General features: G+C 41.3%; 1 protein-coding gene across 4 annotated transcripts in view; it reads left to right on the top strand.

Annotated features, from left to right (window-relative positions):
* pcxb (pyruvate carboxylase b) overlaps positions 1-16,660 on the top strand; it is a 291,444-nt gene that overhangs the window by 102,873 nt on the left and 171,911 nt on the right. The gene's annotated exons all lie outside the window — the stretch shown is intronic.

Below are 16,660 nucleotides of genomic sequence, written 5' to 3' on the forward strand. Positions count from 1 at the left end.
GATCCATCTTCAGAGTTGCTCCAATGTGCTCATTTCTTCCTTTCCTCTTAACTCTGTCCTCCTCTCTCCTTGTCAACGGTGCCCTTTTCTCCCAGTTTCCCATTGTTTCCACATTTGCTCTCAATCCATTACATCCAACTATCAATCTTCCCTCATCCTTTCACCTTTAACATCCCTTAACCTTTAACATTACCAACAATCTCTTATCCAATCCTTTTCTCACATTTGTCTTTCCCAGCTTCGTCTCTGCAAGGCCAAGTCCTGCTGTTCTCCTCTCCTCCCAGTGTTCATTTTATTCAACCTCCTTCTCTGTTACTCAGAAACTCATTTTACATCTTCCTTTTCCTCTCACTCACTCTGCCTCCACTCTGTCCTTCCTTCCTCCCTTCCTGCTGTCATGTCCTGCTCGGCGTACTAAACCAGGGGAACAGAAAACCCTTACTGGAGCAATACCAGACTACTTCATCTTCTCCTCCTTCATTCATTGTCCCATTAGTCATAATGTGACGATCAGATGAGGATTTAACTGTCCTCCCATACATCACTTGTCTTTTCTCTTCAACGTGTCAACCAGCATTACTCACATCTGTGTCTCCACTTCCACCCCCCCAACAGCATCCTTCTCTTGTTTGTTTCTTTTAATGGAACACATTTGCATGCGTCACTCAGCGTATTTGATGTGTTTGAAAATGCTTGTGCACGGGTCTGCAGGCCTGTGTGTGCCGGTATGTGTGCATCGTTCATCCGAGGAGCAGTCTTGAGTTTGAAAACAGGTGGAGTCCTAATTAGAGGAAGTGTATTTGTCTTGCCTATCATCATAAAAACACCTTCAGCTGCACACCATAAACAGACCGGCTCGATCTTATTGGCAGTTTCATCACTGGTATCTTTCATTTTCTTCCCTGCCATTAACAGAGCCGCCAGTCAGCGGTGTAATCAACTGGTGACTGAACTTGGTCTGTTATAAGTTTGAACTCCTGCTTAAAAGTTTTGACTGTTGATCGATTTCCTATGTGCTGTTTTTGTTTATTTTTGTGATTTAGGGTTTTTAAAAAGTGGTTAACATAAGAGGAATTTTGACAGTATGTTTTCAAAACTGTGGTCCTGCATTACACTGTGAAAGAAGCTCAGAGTTGGGTCTTTAAAAATGCAGGTATCTCATTGGGTCATCTCATGATGCCTGCTACCATTACCTGCAGTACTGTGAAAGTCTTGGGCAAATGGATGCAGTGAGTTTATTTGAGCATGTAGAAACACAAACGAATACAAGGCAAAAACTCAAAAATTCAAAGTCAATATTTGGTACGACCACCTGCATTCTTCAGGAATGGCTCTACATGCTTGTTGGACATTCAGAGCTCCCCTTTCGATGCTGGGTGCCTTTTTGTTCTGTTCTGTCAGATAATCCACACTCATTCAATAAAGCTGACATTTTAAGGTTTCAGCACCTCATCAGACCTGTTGCCACTGATTGTCAGTCCAGTTCTTGTGTAATTTGGCCCCCTCAGCCTTTTCTCCCTGTTTCCCTGCCTCAAGAATGGCTTCCCGACAGCCACACGTCCACTGAGACGGTTTCTGATGAGGCTTTAGTGAACAGTGGCTGGATCAACTGAAGGGCCAAATGCCTCTCCAGGTCCTGTGTCAAGTCTTTATTGGATTTTTTTCCCCCTTGTTTCTTATGAAAATGACTTAAAGATGCTGTAGATGGCTGGGGTTGTCACTCGCAGGGAACACTGTACCGCTTGCCAGGTTTTGAGTTAATAGATGAATACTTTTATTTTAAGCTTTTGTCTCTAAATTCAGCTAAAGAAATGGAAACAAATGTCATTGTGACAGGCTTTTAGTAACAAAGTGCCTTAAGGTGCAACACTAGTTAATCTCTTGAGTTGGATGCCTTTCATGCTTGAATGAGTCATTGGTCAGTAGCTTATCAAACGAGTAAAAACAAACACTGAAAATGGTCAGCTACAAGGACTGGACTGCACATGTGTGAAGAAGTAGTCAATGTCCAAAGGAACCCTTTGCACAGACTTTTGCACAATACTGTATTCAGACCAACCAGTAGATGTGCATTCAGGAAAACCCAGATGAGTTTTTCGAGAAAAAGCTGCCGTTGAAGAGAACAAGCAAAGGAAATGTGGCTGTTTGTCATAGCTATTTATTAATACTGTGCAGTTAATGTTATTATCGCGCAGTCTATATATGCGTACGCCTGATTTTTGCATCCTTGTTTATTGGATCCAGTGTAGCTTGTATTAAACTTCTGAGACTTCATAATCTTTAGATGCCTTAAGGATGCTATAATGTAATTTCAGCTAGTTTGAAAGTTATTAGTCCAAGTCTGGTGTAGGGCTTTGCAGTCTACTTGTGGCGTGAAAGAAAAACGGACCAATCACAAGGCTGTGTGAGTAAATTAGATTAAACTGCTAAACTAATACCCACAGTGACACGTAATGATGTAACCTTGGCGGTCTGTGCGCTCATAACTCAAGGACTAGCAGTATTTTCCATAATGGTAGTAAAAAGTGTCGAGGTCAGCATTTGTCTATAAAAAGCGGTTTGTCACCATTACTGGTAATGATAATGGTAACCTTATTATTTTATACGCAGATTAAAGTCGTTCCCTCGCAGAGAGACTAACACATTCGGTGCAGTAAACCGTGTCATGCACTTATTAGTCAGCAGGATGTGATTTTCCCACACATACAGTATGTAGATGTGGTGATCTTGCATCATCACATCTACAATCTACTGTCCAGTGCCTTCACGAGAGGAAACATCTCTTTTGGTTTCCGATAGCACTATACAAGGATTACACATAAAGCAAGAAAACGGAGTGAGGGGCACGTTCACATTGCCCCTTGTTAACACCCCCGACCCCTGACCAGAACACCAGACCTGCAGGAGGGCAAACCAGCAGTACTGTGGCTACAGACACACATGCAGTCCTACAAGATGTGATTTCCCAAGAAAAAGGGTTTGACCTTGAAGGTCGTGGGTGGGGTGATTCCTCCCGTGTGAGCAAGGCGGAGTTTGTTGAATCGCTGTGTGAGGAATATGTTTTTATCATATTTATGCTTTTTTTTTTTTTTTACCCTGTTTTTGTATCTCATGCATTGAATGCAGCATTTTCCCATCTTTGCCTCTCATCACCATGGTAATTATAGGCCCATACCAGCCTGTATTTTTACAAAGTGACATTTCTCCCGTTCCTTTATTAGTTTACCCTCGACTGAATTGTCTGCTCATCCATTTGGTGTGCCTCACTCTGCGTTCCTACCTCTTTCTCATCTCTCCTCTTTCCATTTGTATTTTTCACTGCTAATTTTTGTTCATCAAAGCCAAATATTTGCTTATAATGTGCACGGAAATGATCGTGTTTGCAAATCCTTTTAATGATTTGATAAAAACGACTATGGAACATGTTGAGAGACCGTCGGTGTTTGTGTTGAGTCAAGAAAGTCTCAGTGAGCAAAGTTTCTTACTTGGTTGCTGTAGCTCATTCAGGAGAAATCTATTTTCATTCAGAGACCAAAGCTTATTGAAATTGGGGAAATATGCATGAGTGAACATCGTGAAATGCTTTGTCTCCCAATTTTCACTTCAACTGCTCCAGATTCCAGGTGTCAAAGAAAATCCCGACTGTTATGGATAGTCGATGGCATAGATTTTTTTTTTTCTTTTTTTTTTTCTTTTTTTGGAAATCGTTGCCGTTCTTCGGTAGTCTTCAATTTCCAGCGACACAACTCCTCCCAGCAATAAGAGCATTTGTGATTATCTGGTTCTTTTTTAAAATGTTACAATGAGACAAATTGAATAATTCTTGTTAGCAAATTGGTCTGCCGACGAAGTGAGGAGTAAGTGGATACATCTCGGAGGAATAAAAGAAGCAACAAAACAAATGAGTTTTCAGGCATAACTCCCACCACTCAGACATCATTAGGAGTGATGAGAAAACAAAGCACGAATTAAATGCTCAACAAAAGGTGTAGTTTATCAGCAGAGGAATGCACATCTACAAGCTGTTGCCCCTGCTATGCACACAGTGTATTCTAAAAATATTCGGACTTGAGACATGTTGTAGATTTAATTATTGAAACATAAAATTACAATCTTTGCGTCAGTCTTCACTCTGGAGGAGCCCAGGAAGACGAGCTGCTGCCTTTTTATTGTAGCTGTTGGGGATAATGAAGAATTGATAACTGTGAAAACATGTTTTTTTTTGTTTTTTTAAAAGAAAGTTAGTTTTATACGAAGACTCACCAGACACTTCATTAGGTGCGCCTTGCTTGTGCTGGACTGGACACTGTTTTGCCTCATCCCACAGGTGTTTATAGGAGTGAGATCTGTGGAGACTGTATAGAAGCCGTATTGAGTACCGTGAAGTCATTGTCATGTTCAAGAAACCAGTTTGAGATGATTTAGTGTGACTGTAAAGGGATGAACACAGTCAGCAAGAGTACTGAAAGGCTGTGGCATCTCAGCAATGCTCACCTGGTACTAAGATTTAAGTTTTAGCCCATCTTCACATTATGAAGGTATAACACATCAAATCTGCTCCAAGGTTTGTGTTCAGAGATGCTCTTCTACATACCCTGATTGTAATAAGTGGTTACTTGAGTAGGGGTCAAGCCTTCTATCAGCTTGAAGCAGTCTAGCTGTTTTCCTTTGACCTCTGACATTAACAAGACATTTTCTTCCTGCTGCTTACTGAATATTTTCCTTTTCCCCCTGATCATTCTCTGTAACCACAGAGTTGCTCATGTGGGAAAATCCCAGTAGATCAGCAGTTTCTCGAATATTCAGACCAACGCGTTTGGCACCAACAATCATGCCACGTTCAAAGTTAAATCACCTTTCCTGCTGATTCTGATGCTCTGTTTTAACAGGTTGTATTAGCCATGTCTACGTGTCTACATGCATTGACTTGCTGCTATGTGATTTCCCTAATTAGACATTTGCATTAATGAACAGTTGAGCAGGTGTACCTAACAAAATGTCAGGTGAGTGTGTATCCTAACAGAAACCCCAGCTACATTTCTCTCCATATTTTCGACCAGTGTGGTAGTTGCCATCTTTTTCTCCCTTATACTGCATCTTTCTCTGCTCCCACTGTATCTTTTCCCTTCTATTATCCCTTTCACCCTCTCCTGGATCCATTTCCATCTGCCTTCCTCACTTCCCGCTGTCACTATCAGTTTCCCCCTGTTTTCTGCCTCTGTGTTTATGTATGTGATCTAGACTGTACATGCAGGTGTGTGGGAGTGTTGGTGTGCAGCACGTTCAGACGTAGATGTGCTGCATGCACACAGGTGTGTTGTGTCTATAATTGAAATTCCCTGCTGTTGACAAGCCTTCTTGCTGTCTCATATTCCTGTCGTTTATGTTGTTTTTCCAGCTGATCCTCCCTCTCTCCAACTCTCATTTATCATTCCTCCTGTTTTCTATCTACTCTCGCTATCACCCTCCCATCTCCTCTCTTCAGTTTCATATTTATATTTCTTTCTAGTTATTATTCACCCGTTCTCTGTCATTTCTCATTTCCCCCCCTGTGCACCTGCTTCGTGTCTTTTGCTCTTCTGTTAGTTGATTTTTGCAGTTTCATATTTCTTTCAATGTTTTCTTTCACCTTGTCACATTGGTCCCCATCTATTTTTGCCTCTTCCTCTCTCATACCTGATTTCCACCGCCTATTCTTTCTTTTGCACCTCACTGTCATGTCACTCGTTAGTTTTTGCAGATTTCCCCCAGTTTCATCTAATTTTTAAATGCTCGTTCTGTTTATTTTCTTATCCCCCTCTTTTAATTTATTTCTACATCTTTTAAACACTTCTCCTTTCTCTATGCTTCCACTCATTCTCCCTCCTTTCATCCCCTCTATGGAAAGCTTTTCCTTATTTGTCACTTAGTCCCCCGCGCCTCCATCTTGCTTCCTCCTCCTTTACTCGTTTGTCTAAATCGGATTCCTCCCTTTTCTCCCTCCTGCTTTTGTGCACACCTGGTCTCCCATTCACTCTATTCACAGTATACTTCATCTCTTTGCTCTTTAACGCTGCACTATTTGTCATTTTGTTTTTCTTCTCATACCTGGCTGTCATTTTCTCTCTCCTCCTTTTGTTTTCAATGTCTTACTTTGTCTCTGCACCCTGTGTATTCACAGCTCTTATCTGTGTTCTTTCTGTCTTACATTTTCTATGGAGGATGCTTGCATGTGTTCACACATCTAGTATTAATATAATACAATACTGCATGGTTACATCGAGTGCCATGTCTGTACTGCATTATTGAATCAATGCTTCAGGGAATACTTACAGGAAATCAGTACATTAGGAAAGGCTTACCTTTATATTTTTGCTACACAGTGTGCATATTGAAAGTGTTTAATTTGGCAACAAAAATTCGTTTCTCTTTAGTACTTTCCCTTTTTGCGTCGGCTGCGAGGGGATTGGAGTAACTGAAGTACTCTGGAAGTAGTTTTTTGAGATTATTGTTCAGGCACTTTCTCCTGTAGAACTTCGTAATGTTCGAGCTTTCTGATGCTTAACTTCATCTTGTTATTTATTCATTAAAAAAACAGAGTTCCCACAATTTGATGTAATTTGTTCTTTAATCTTCCTGCTGTTACCGTGTAATTGAAAGGCAGATCTGTTTGTTGATTTCAGACAAGCTCATTTGTTTGTGCAGATGAAACATTACTGAAGGATGCTCGAGTTCATTGGGACTAAATTTGAGGAAGTTTCCATTTTTACCGAAAAAGTTGCGACTGACCCTGTAAAAGATGTTTGTTTAAAGACAGATGGAGGCAGTTGAGTTTTTAATGTCTAAAATGGCATCAAATGAGAAATTACACCTACACTCTGTTTTTCAGTGATTATCCATTTCAAATGAGCGTTTCTAGCACCTCAGAAGAAAAGAGGGGCATTAATGTTTCTTTAAGACAGCAATGACCTGAAACTTGAGCTTTTCATTAGAGGATTTTGAAGCTGTATAATGATAAAATACCCAGTCTCCTTCTGAAACATGACTGTTTCTGTCAGTTTTAAATGACAATAAAATCAAGATTGTTCATTTCTTGAGTGCGTAAGAGGTAAAGACAGCTATCAGCTTCAAGTGTGGTGAAGCACATTTATTCATGTTTTGACTGGGGATGCACGGAACAAGTAAAGCAGGTGTCTTCACTAGTCATTTATCACAATGCCTACTTTCAGTTTTCACAGTGGGTCCACATTCACTAAGGCTACGTTCACACTGCAGGTCTTAATGCTCAATTCCCATTTTTTGATCAAATCCGATTTTTTTTGTCTGCTCGTTCACACTACAAATAAAATGCGACAGCAAACGCGCTCTAGTGTGAACGCTCAAAGCGGCCCGCATGCGCAAAAGAAGACGTCACACACAACGAGCTCTGTTTAGATCCAGAGCAAACAGTATTGTTTGACTGGTGGCTCTTAATATAATGACTTTGGACTTCACGTTTCCCAATTTTTGCTTAAAGTTATTTTGTTATTTACATAACAATGTAGATAACCTAATAATGATCCTTATTGCTGTTTTAGAGAGGAGCGGTGCTTCAAAGGATAGTTGCAGATTTCTGTCAGAATCTGCAGATTATACAGTACAAATAAAATGTTCACGTTTCTCCAACGTTGTCTTCCCAACAGTTTCACTAACATCTACACTGGATGGCCAGGAAGCGTTCGCAGTGTCTTCTCCGGCGCTGATAATTGGCGTCTGTGTTGTGTCAGTGACGTAAAAAACGGATTTAATGCGACATGACCGTTCAAACAGCAGTCGCTTTCTAAAACATCAGATATGTATCGGATTCAGTACCACATACGAAAGTGACCCAGATCGGATTTGAAAATATCGGATTTGTGCCGTTCACACTGTCAGACCATGATCGGATATGGGTCGCATAGGGTAAAAAAAAATTGGATTTGATGCGCTTTCACCTGCAGTGTGAACGTAGCCTAATATGTGGATGAAAAAGTTCTTTATGCAAAAAGAAGTGCATGCAAAAAATGACCATAAGTCGTGAAACGTATGTTGGTGAATACCAATCATTAGAAATCAACAGACTTATATGTGCGCACCATTTCTCTATGTAAGGAAGTAAGCCAGGGGTGCCCAATCCCGGTCCTCGAGAGCTACTATCCTGCAGCTTTTAGATGCATCCCTACTCCAACACAGCTGAATCAAATGGTTTGATTACCTCTTCAGCATGCCATCATGTTTGGCAAAGGCCTGATAACAAGCCATTCATTTGATTCAGGTGTGTGGGAACAAGGATGCATCTAAAAGCTGCAGGACGATAGCTGAAGGCACCCCTGAAGTAAGCTAACCGCACAACGCAAATATTGTAAGAGAATCCCAAAAAACAAAAACATGAGAAAGTCCAGCTGAGGAAACGGAAATGGAGGTTTCTGAGGAGGAATGAGCGAGGAGACACGAGACGAGACGGGCTGAAATAACAGACGTTGAACGTTGTTTAACCTTCGATGCTCAAGTGAAAATAGAAAAACTTTGTACATCAAAGCTGATATAATGAAAAGGGATAAGAAGAAACAGGTGGAGGAACAGAACCACCTGATCTGTCAGCCCAAGATAAGAAACTCGAGGCATTATTGGAAAACAACCATATCCTCCAGCATCAGTGGGATTGGAAATGAAAAGCTAGACTTTGTGTGATTATAATAAAGAACAATGGTCATATTTATAAATGAGATAATGCCTGCTAGTGTGTGTTGAAGCCTACATTATGCTTTTGAGGCTGATTTAAAAAAAGATTTTTCTGAAACTGATGAGCAACCAAAAAGAAATCAGAGTATGAACAAATTCTGATAAGATGATATTGATGGACCTCAGGTTTGTACATAACTCACTGTTTGTGAATGAGGCCCAATATTAATCTGACCTCATTTTCTTGGGCAAAGTCACAACTTTTAATTGGTATTGTTGACAGCAGCTGCTTCCTCTGAGAGCGTGGCTACTGAGTTGGACTGGCAGACAAGTGATTCTTTGCATGCTAATTGCAAAGCAGAACAACTGAAGAAGGCTCTCAGGATTATTTTCTCTGGTAGCCATCCTGAAAGTCCCCTGTGTCCTCCAGTGGCCCTGCATTAGCATGACAGGAGTCTGAGCACGCCTTTGTTTCTCAAACATTGAAATGAGCTGGCATATTATAATGCAGAGCCAGTGTCTGTCAGTGCACTGGCTTGCACATCATTCAGTTGCCTTTTCTTTTTTGGGGGCTGAAAAGGAGAATTGCACTGAAATAACGGCGTGTATGTGAGTAGTTGAAGCATGAAACTTCCTCCAGTTAGCTGGAACTGAAATATACCACCGATTTCCCAGAACACATGACATGATTATCACATATCGCTCAGCTTGATTATGAAGATGCTATCTATTAATAATGAATAGATGAGTGTACTGAGTATAGATGTGCATATGTTACTAATGAGCGTAGTTGAATTTTCAGTTCCTCGGACACCAAAACGCTTGAGCTGATCCAGCCATGTAAATCTGGTACAGCAGCTTTTCTTCAGTGTATCCCAGATATCAGATTTGGATGTGCCGACCATCCCGTCAACACCCCCCCTTTCTCTTTACATAATCTGCCCTGCAGGCTGTTCATATCTACTTCTTATATTCATCCCACCTCTCCCACTTGCTGCATTTTTGTCCCCCACTCTTGTTCAGCTTTGCTCTCTTCACACATCCCCATCCTTAGAGTTACTCAAATTCTAGTCCGGTCTTTACTCCACAGCTCTCACCCTGTAGATTTTGAACTTAAAGCATTTACTTTCAGGTCTTTGATTTCTCTGGGCTTATTTTATTCCTCTCCCTCTTGACATGCAGAATATGCGCTAGACTTTTCAGCGCACGTGTCCTACATAACTGCTGCCTGGCTGTTGTCGGTTTGTACACGTCGTCTTGTCGGATGTTGTTTGCTTTTTCCCTTTCCTTTGTGTTCAGTGGAGTGCCAGTGTGTGTGTGCACTCGCAGGTTTAGTGATGCATCAACATCCCTGTATGAGTTTCTCCTTGTTTCTGCATCGGTATGTATGTCTGCGTGTGTGTGCGGGTGGTTTTATCAGCTCTTGCAGATGGCCCCAGTCTCTCATCCATCGTTCCACTGAAATGAAGAGCCCTCTGAAGAGTAAAGGCGGAGAAGAAAGGAATGGACAGACAGACATGGAAAGAGTGAGGGGGCGATGACGCATGGAGTTAGCGGGCGGAATGGTGGAGTGGGGGTGGGGGGGAAACATGTTGAAACAGCAAGAGGTGGAAATGAGAAGAGGATGATCAAAAGATGGACAGATTTGGAGAAGTAATGCAGAGAGTTGGATCACCAGAAGTGGCCATTTACACACCCTACAGTGCTTTGTGTAAAGTGAACATCTAAGAGCGTGTGGTGGTGTGTGTGAGAGCTTATAACATGACTGCATGGATGTGAGTTGTACCCAACTTATTTGATACTGCACCAACAGACTCGTTTGCTTCAAGCTGCATGCGTCTTGGTTTTTTTCCTTCGTGTGGGCCTTTGGAAGTGAATTTTTACTGCCGCTAATGTACAGCTCGCTGTAAAGGCTTGGTCACATAGCTAGAGGTGTGCGTGCACATTTCTGTGTGACAGTTGGCTTGCATTAAAAAGAGGCTCTTGAAATCGCCACGGGGTAAGCAGTGTTTATGATGCGCTACCCGCAGGAGAGAAAATAAACAGAAAAGAGACGGAAAGCCAAGAATAAATAGAATAAACACGCGAGGAGAGATGAGGTGAAGGAAGTGAGTTTGTGCTGCACCGAGAAGCGTGCGGCAAGCATTTGGAAAAGGTGAGCGAGGGACAAAGTCTAAGTCTGGAAACAGACTTTAAAGAGCTTGAAAGAAAAGCAAACAGACTCCAGGGTGGTGAGAGGGGGAAAGAAGCCACAGAAGTGAGGGGAAGGATTGTTGACAGGTCGAGCAAAGAGGTAGTCAAAGGAAGGAATTTTGACCTAGAAGCACAAGGATTATTTTTACTTTTATTTTTATTTTTTGTAAATCGCTTAAGGAACTAACAAGCAAAAGGGGAAAAGAGTAGGAGGTCTGTGTTAGTATGTTGTCCTTTTTTGATTGTTTCTCCCTGTTGGGCTGTGAAATGTCATTCCCGGCAGACCTCCATTTTTATTGGAGAAAAAGACGGCAGTAGCATGCAGAGATGGAGGAAAAGAATATAACAGAATAGAAACAGCCATGAAATACAGAAACAAAACTGAGTATTTTGAAACCCAAGGGTTCTTTCTGAAAGGCATACAAATATGTCTTGTTTTTGGTTTTTTGTTCAAGGTCTTTATCAATTAATATGGCTAGTTTGAGGATTACCAGGAGTAAAGAAAATACCTTCACAAATAAAGCTCCCCTTTGGGTTGGGCTGTTCTTACTTAATGAAATATGAAATACAGACATCTAAGAGGAGATTTATTTTTAAAAGTAGCGTTAGGACAACAATAAAAGCTTCGAACGGTATTAAAATTGGAATAAACGATTTACAGTAATTTTAAGTTAAAGATGTTTGTTGGTGAATATTGAAACTGACGGGGGGGGACATTAAAGACAGAAATCGAATTTAAAAAGATGAAAACATACGGGAGCATTAGTGTTGTAACACATGAAGAACGTCTGACACTATTAAAGGGATGTGGTGCTGATTGAAATTCAACATAGTGAGTTTTTAGAAGAGCAGAGATCAGGTCCTGTACTATGAACAAGTTCAGCATACCCAAAGCAGTTTTTGGGCGTAGCAGCCACATGAAGCTGGTTATCAACTCTAAGGTATTCCACAGTTTCCTCCTGTGCATTCATATGAGGGATGGTGCTGGCAGCATCTGACCAACCACAAAGATGGACTGGTGTGCTTGCAGCAGAGTGGGTGAGTTTTATAAAGGCTGATGAAACTGTAATATTAGAAAAATAAACATTGCATTAATGTGCGCACTTTAGGTGCTGTTGTCACTACACTGGACTAGATCTCTCTTTTTTTAGCCACAGGAGTATCTGATGGATTATCTGGTACGGTGGTGTGGGGAAAAAATCTTTGACCCCTTCCTGATGTCAAATGTGTCATCAATCATCAAATGCAGTTTCTAAATTAAGGTGTTTGTTCTTAAAGGGAAAAAATCCAAACCTGCGCCGCCTTCTGTGGAAAAAATGATTGCTGCAGATATTTGTCCTTTAATAAAAACTGCTGTCCATGCACACAGGGATCTTCCAGAAATAGTGATGCCATTTTCTAGAGAACCAATTGGTCAGTAGGAGATGATTTCATACCTGTTGATCTCTTCTCTCAAACATAACCTGCTCTGGAGGAGCATTAGATGCTGTTGCGATTTACCCCAGTAAAAAACCATCCATAAAACAGTTACCCTGATGTTACATGGGCATCACTGCTTCATAGTGCAGGGCTCTGTCCAGCAGTGGCATGTGCTGACTTGTACAGAAAGGCAAGCAGAGCAGTGAGTGTACTGACTGCATACCTGTGCAGAGCATGCTGCAAAGAAATTGAATATAACTTCTTGCTGCTTTTCCAGTGTTACTTTTAAGCCTTATTGAACTCATAGAAGACTGTGGCCAGTGTGTTTTGACACAAACTTTATACCTTTTCCCTCTATATACAGAAAATGATACCCCTGACTGAAATTGGATTTGCCGTGCCTTAACATAAAAAGCTAAAATATTTCTGCGCTGCTAGCGGATTATATGGTGTAAAATGCTAAATTCACAAGGACTTTGGGAGCTCCTGTAATCTAGGCCAGTTATACCAGTATAAGTAGTATATTGCAGAAGGCAAGCAGTCGTTGTGTATGACAGAAAAGGGGGGAATTAATGGGGAAAATGGAAGATGCTGTAAGAAAAGAGGAATAAAAATAATCTATGAAATGACACATAATCTAACTCATTTTCCATCCCTGTTTGGCTGATCCACAGACGCCACCAGTGGCTGGGCTCTATTAGTTGGACGTAATGAGCGAAAATGTACAGCACTGGCGGGAATGTAATAATTTGTTTCACAGCTGTGGATTAGGACTGTTCATGCTGGTTAAACAGATTTTTCTTTGAATATCGCTGGGATAAAAGCAATTAAATTAAAATTTGACCGAACATTAGCAATTGGGCAAGAATTGGATTGTGACTAAAGCTCTTATCTAGTCCATATGCTATACGTGAAACCATCCGTGTTAATGTGACGTGTAATATGAGAGACTGGGCTAAAGCCAGTGATCCTCATTTAATTCACTGCCACGTACAATGTGCATAAATATACACTCGGCGATCTCGCGTCGTTCCTGTTTTGAGAGCTGCCGTCTGTTCTTGTTTATATGCTGCATTTGTGGTTAAATCCCTCTAACTCATTTTGAATTATGGGCTGTTGCTCCAGGCTCCAGCAAAACCATTGATCAGGCACTTTAAATGTCAGCAATAATGAACTTTACCTGTTGACGCCAGATTAACTCTTCTGTCAGTTAGCCGACATAGGAAATGAGGTTCCTTTTTTAAATTGGGAGATACACACACTCCTACACTCACTGTTCATCTTTTAGTCTTTTTTTATTATTTAGTTAAATAACGTTTAATAAGCCTCCTTGGTTTGAGCTATGTATTCTGTCAGGTAGTTTCGAGTTCACCAAACCCTCTGTGAACCAGACAAGAACTCGATAACAAAATAAAATCGTGTCCTTGTTGAATAGATAGCTGCAGGATTTGGCTCCAGCCCTGCAGCTCGACCATTTCTTCTATTTCCATATTATCCCCATTAGCTCCCATTCACATTCTTGTCTCTACCTGTCTCTGCCAGGTTTGCCTGGATAATGTACTTGCTTCAGGCTCACAGGTTGCAAAGTGTCCATTCCTCATCCCACAGATGTTTTCACTACTTTTCTGGTGTGCCTGTGAAGTAGCGAACTCCCGCTCTTGTTTCGGTGTTTTCTCAGCCTGTGTTTGTGTGATACTTCCCTAGGTCATGTATGAAATGAATGAAACACTTCCACACCTTCTGCAAATGCTTTTCTCGGAAGCCGTTGGAGCCGACGTGCTTTACAGGGTGGTATTTGTAAGCGATAAACCAAATGGAGCCTGATGTTAGGTCATGCTGAAAGCAGCCGATACCTGTGCAGCAGAGGTTTATGGGTAATGCACACAGTAATGGCTGAACGCTGACACGTTACTGCCATGTCGCTGCTTTCATCCAGGAATGAAGTCTGTAAACTGAAAATGTTCCAGCGTTAAATGAACGACGGATTATGGCCGAGAAATGCCGCATTTAGCAGGGTGTTGTTTAATTTCCTTGTTTGCACATTAAAAACTACCAGAATGCTGGAGGTGATGATGTCACATGGGCATTTCTTATTGACATATTTAGGTTGCATAATTTAGCCAATATTAACAGATATAGCTATAGGTTGATATCATGTGAACCTAACTTTTGTTTGGTTTATAATTAGAAACGTTTCCTGCCATAGCATAATTTCGGTTTGAGTCCAGCCAGGTTCTTTTGCCAAAATCCTAAAAATCGACGAGGTGTACTTTGTCCACCAACATGTATTTGGTCTCTTCGTTTCAGTGACATCATTCCCTTTCCTCGCTACTCTTTGCTCTATAGTCTTTTTTTGTTTTGTTTTGTTTAAGAAACTCAGCAGGGAGAGAGGACCTCAGCAGAGACATTATTCTTCAATAAAAATTTCTCTGACCTTTCATTTTTACAATAAAGTAAAACCTCAAGACACCTGAGTTTGCTCAGTGCCCTGTAAGCCCAAAGCCAAAGTGAAGTCGGCTTGATGTCTCTGGTGTGCTGTGACAGTGTGTGGTGCTGAGCTGAATGATGGTGATACTCAGGATAAAAAAAATATATCTTTTTAACTTTTTGAAAAGCCGAGACTCAATCTGAGGTTTCACAATTGTGTTGTTTTAACCAAAGGAAGCTGCGTTCCTCCTCATAGGAATACTGTTACTTTTTAAAACCTGCTTTGCATTTCCATATTTTGTCTAAAAATAATTGCAGGTGAGGGTGACTCAGCAGTAGGCCAGTGCATTTTCTCTTTGGTACGACCACATCATTACCCTTCTCTGATTATTTACTCCTGCTTCATAATTGTGGATAGGGTTGTGCAGGGTTGTGAGTTTAATGGAGAGAGTGTTTGCAGATTTATAAGTTTGATTTGAGCATGTTGCTGATGTGTGGGCTGACATCCTTTGATCTGATTAGAGAGCAAGATTACCTGTGTGCATGGGTTTGTTTGAGCGTTTCATGAAAGAGAATAAATGGAGCTAATGTCATTAATGCCGGTCATGTCGACCCCTCGTGAAGACGGCATGTCTCTGAAAGCCACTCATAAATCTCGCATGCTGCAGAGAGGGAGAGGAGTTGGGGTCAGCGGAGACCAGTGGGGACAGAGGGCAATAAAAGCGTAGAGAGAGAGAAGAGAGAAAATGCGAGATGGATGCTGAGCAGACAGAGGACAGCTTTCCTCTTCTCCCTTTTTCTCCCCAGTGTGGCCATCTGTACAGAGTGTGATTAATCATCCCGTATCCCCAGACATGGCAAGCCGATGCTGTGACACTCAAAGTCTGTGCGTGTGTGTCAGTATTGCACTTGTGTGTCTGTGTGCTTTGTTGTTGTGCGTTTTAATTCTCTCGCCAAGAATTTGCCTGTATGCACATGCCTGTTATATGTTAACAACCATGTTTGTGGCCTGCTCGAGTGCGTTTGCTTGCCAGTGTGTTGGTGCGTGCGAGGAGGGGGGGGAGCCACAGACAACTGGTGTCTGTGTGTGACATTTATGACACATTCTATTTGTTTATCGTTGTGCTGCCACCAGTTACGACTAGTCCCCGTGGCAACCAAGCATCCTTGGTGTTAATTAGCGACATGTCCCAAATGGTCTGCTTGAGAGGAAAGGGAGAGAGACTAATGGAAGTGGTGAAGGTGTGAGAATTTAGGATAGAAGAAAGCATAAAAACAAATGATTTAAAGGAAATGTAATCGTGTCCCCACTACATTTTGTTTTTAAATAAAGATGATAAACAAAAATATTACAAACATCCCATCTGGGTGCAGCTTGTGTTCTGTACACGATCTGCTCCTGGCACACACAGTAATTGTTTTTGCATTTAGGCAAAGAACACTTGGATACAGTTATCAATTATCAATAGCAACTTGCATGCAATCATTATGTGAACTGCTGATAAATATTCTATAAATATGTAATTGAAGCCACAATGTCTGACGCTTAATATAAGCCTGGTAGTGGGTTAATCCAAAATGGGACTTATGGTGCTCCCACAAAACACAAAGCAAAGTTTTGGCATTATACATTTATTTAGACATGTCTCTGTGACGAAGTTATTTGACACCACATTGTACTTGATGTGCAACTTAAATTTTGCGCACGTTCAACATGGGAGAAAAAAATTGATTCATGCAGTTTTTGCAAAATCCCATCATCAGGGGGTCCTGCAGGAAATTTGTGTCATGACTTACAACATTTCCAGAATCCTCTTTTAACCCTACGCCATAACCTTCCACACCAGGTGGCCACTTTGGGTGGCTGTAGCTCAGGAGGTAGAGCAGGCCATCTATTGATCGGACAATTGGTGGTTCAATCCTAGTCTGCATGCCAAGTATC

The sequence above is a fragment of the Astatotilapia calliptera genome, chromosome 3 (assembly GCF_900246225.1).
Source record: "Astatotilapia calliptera chromosome 3, fAstCal1.2, whole genome shotgun sequence".
In the NCBI taxonomy this organism is placed as follows: Eukaryota; Metazoa; Chordata; class Actinopteri; order Cichliformes; family Cichlidae; genus Astatotilapia; species Astatotilapia calliptera.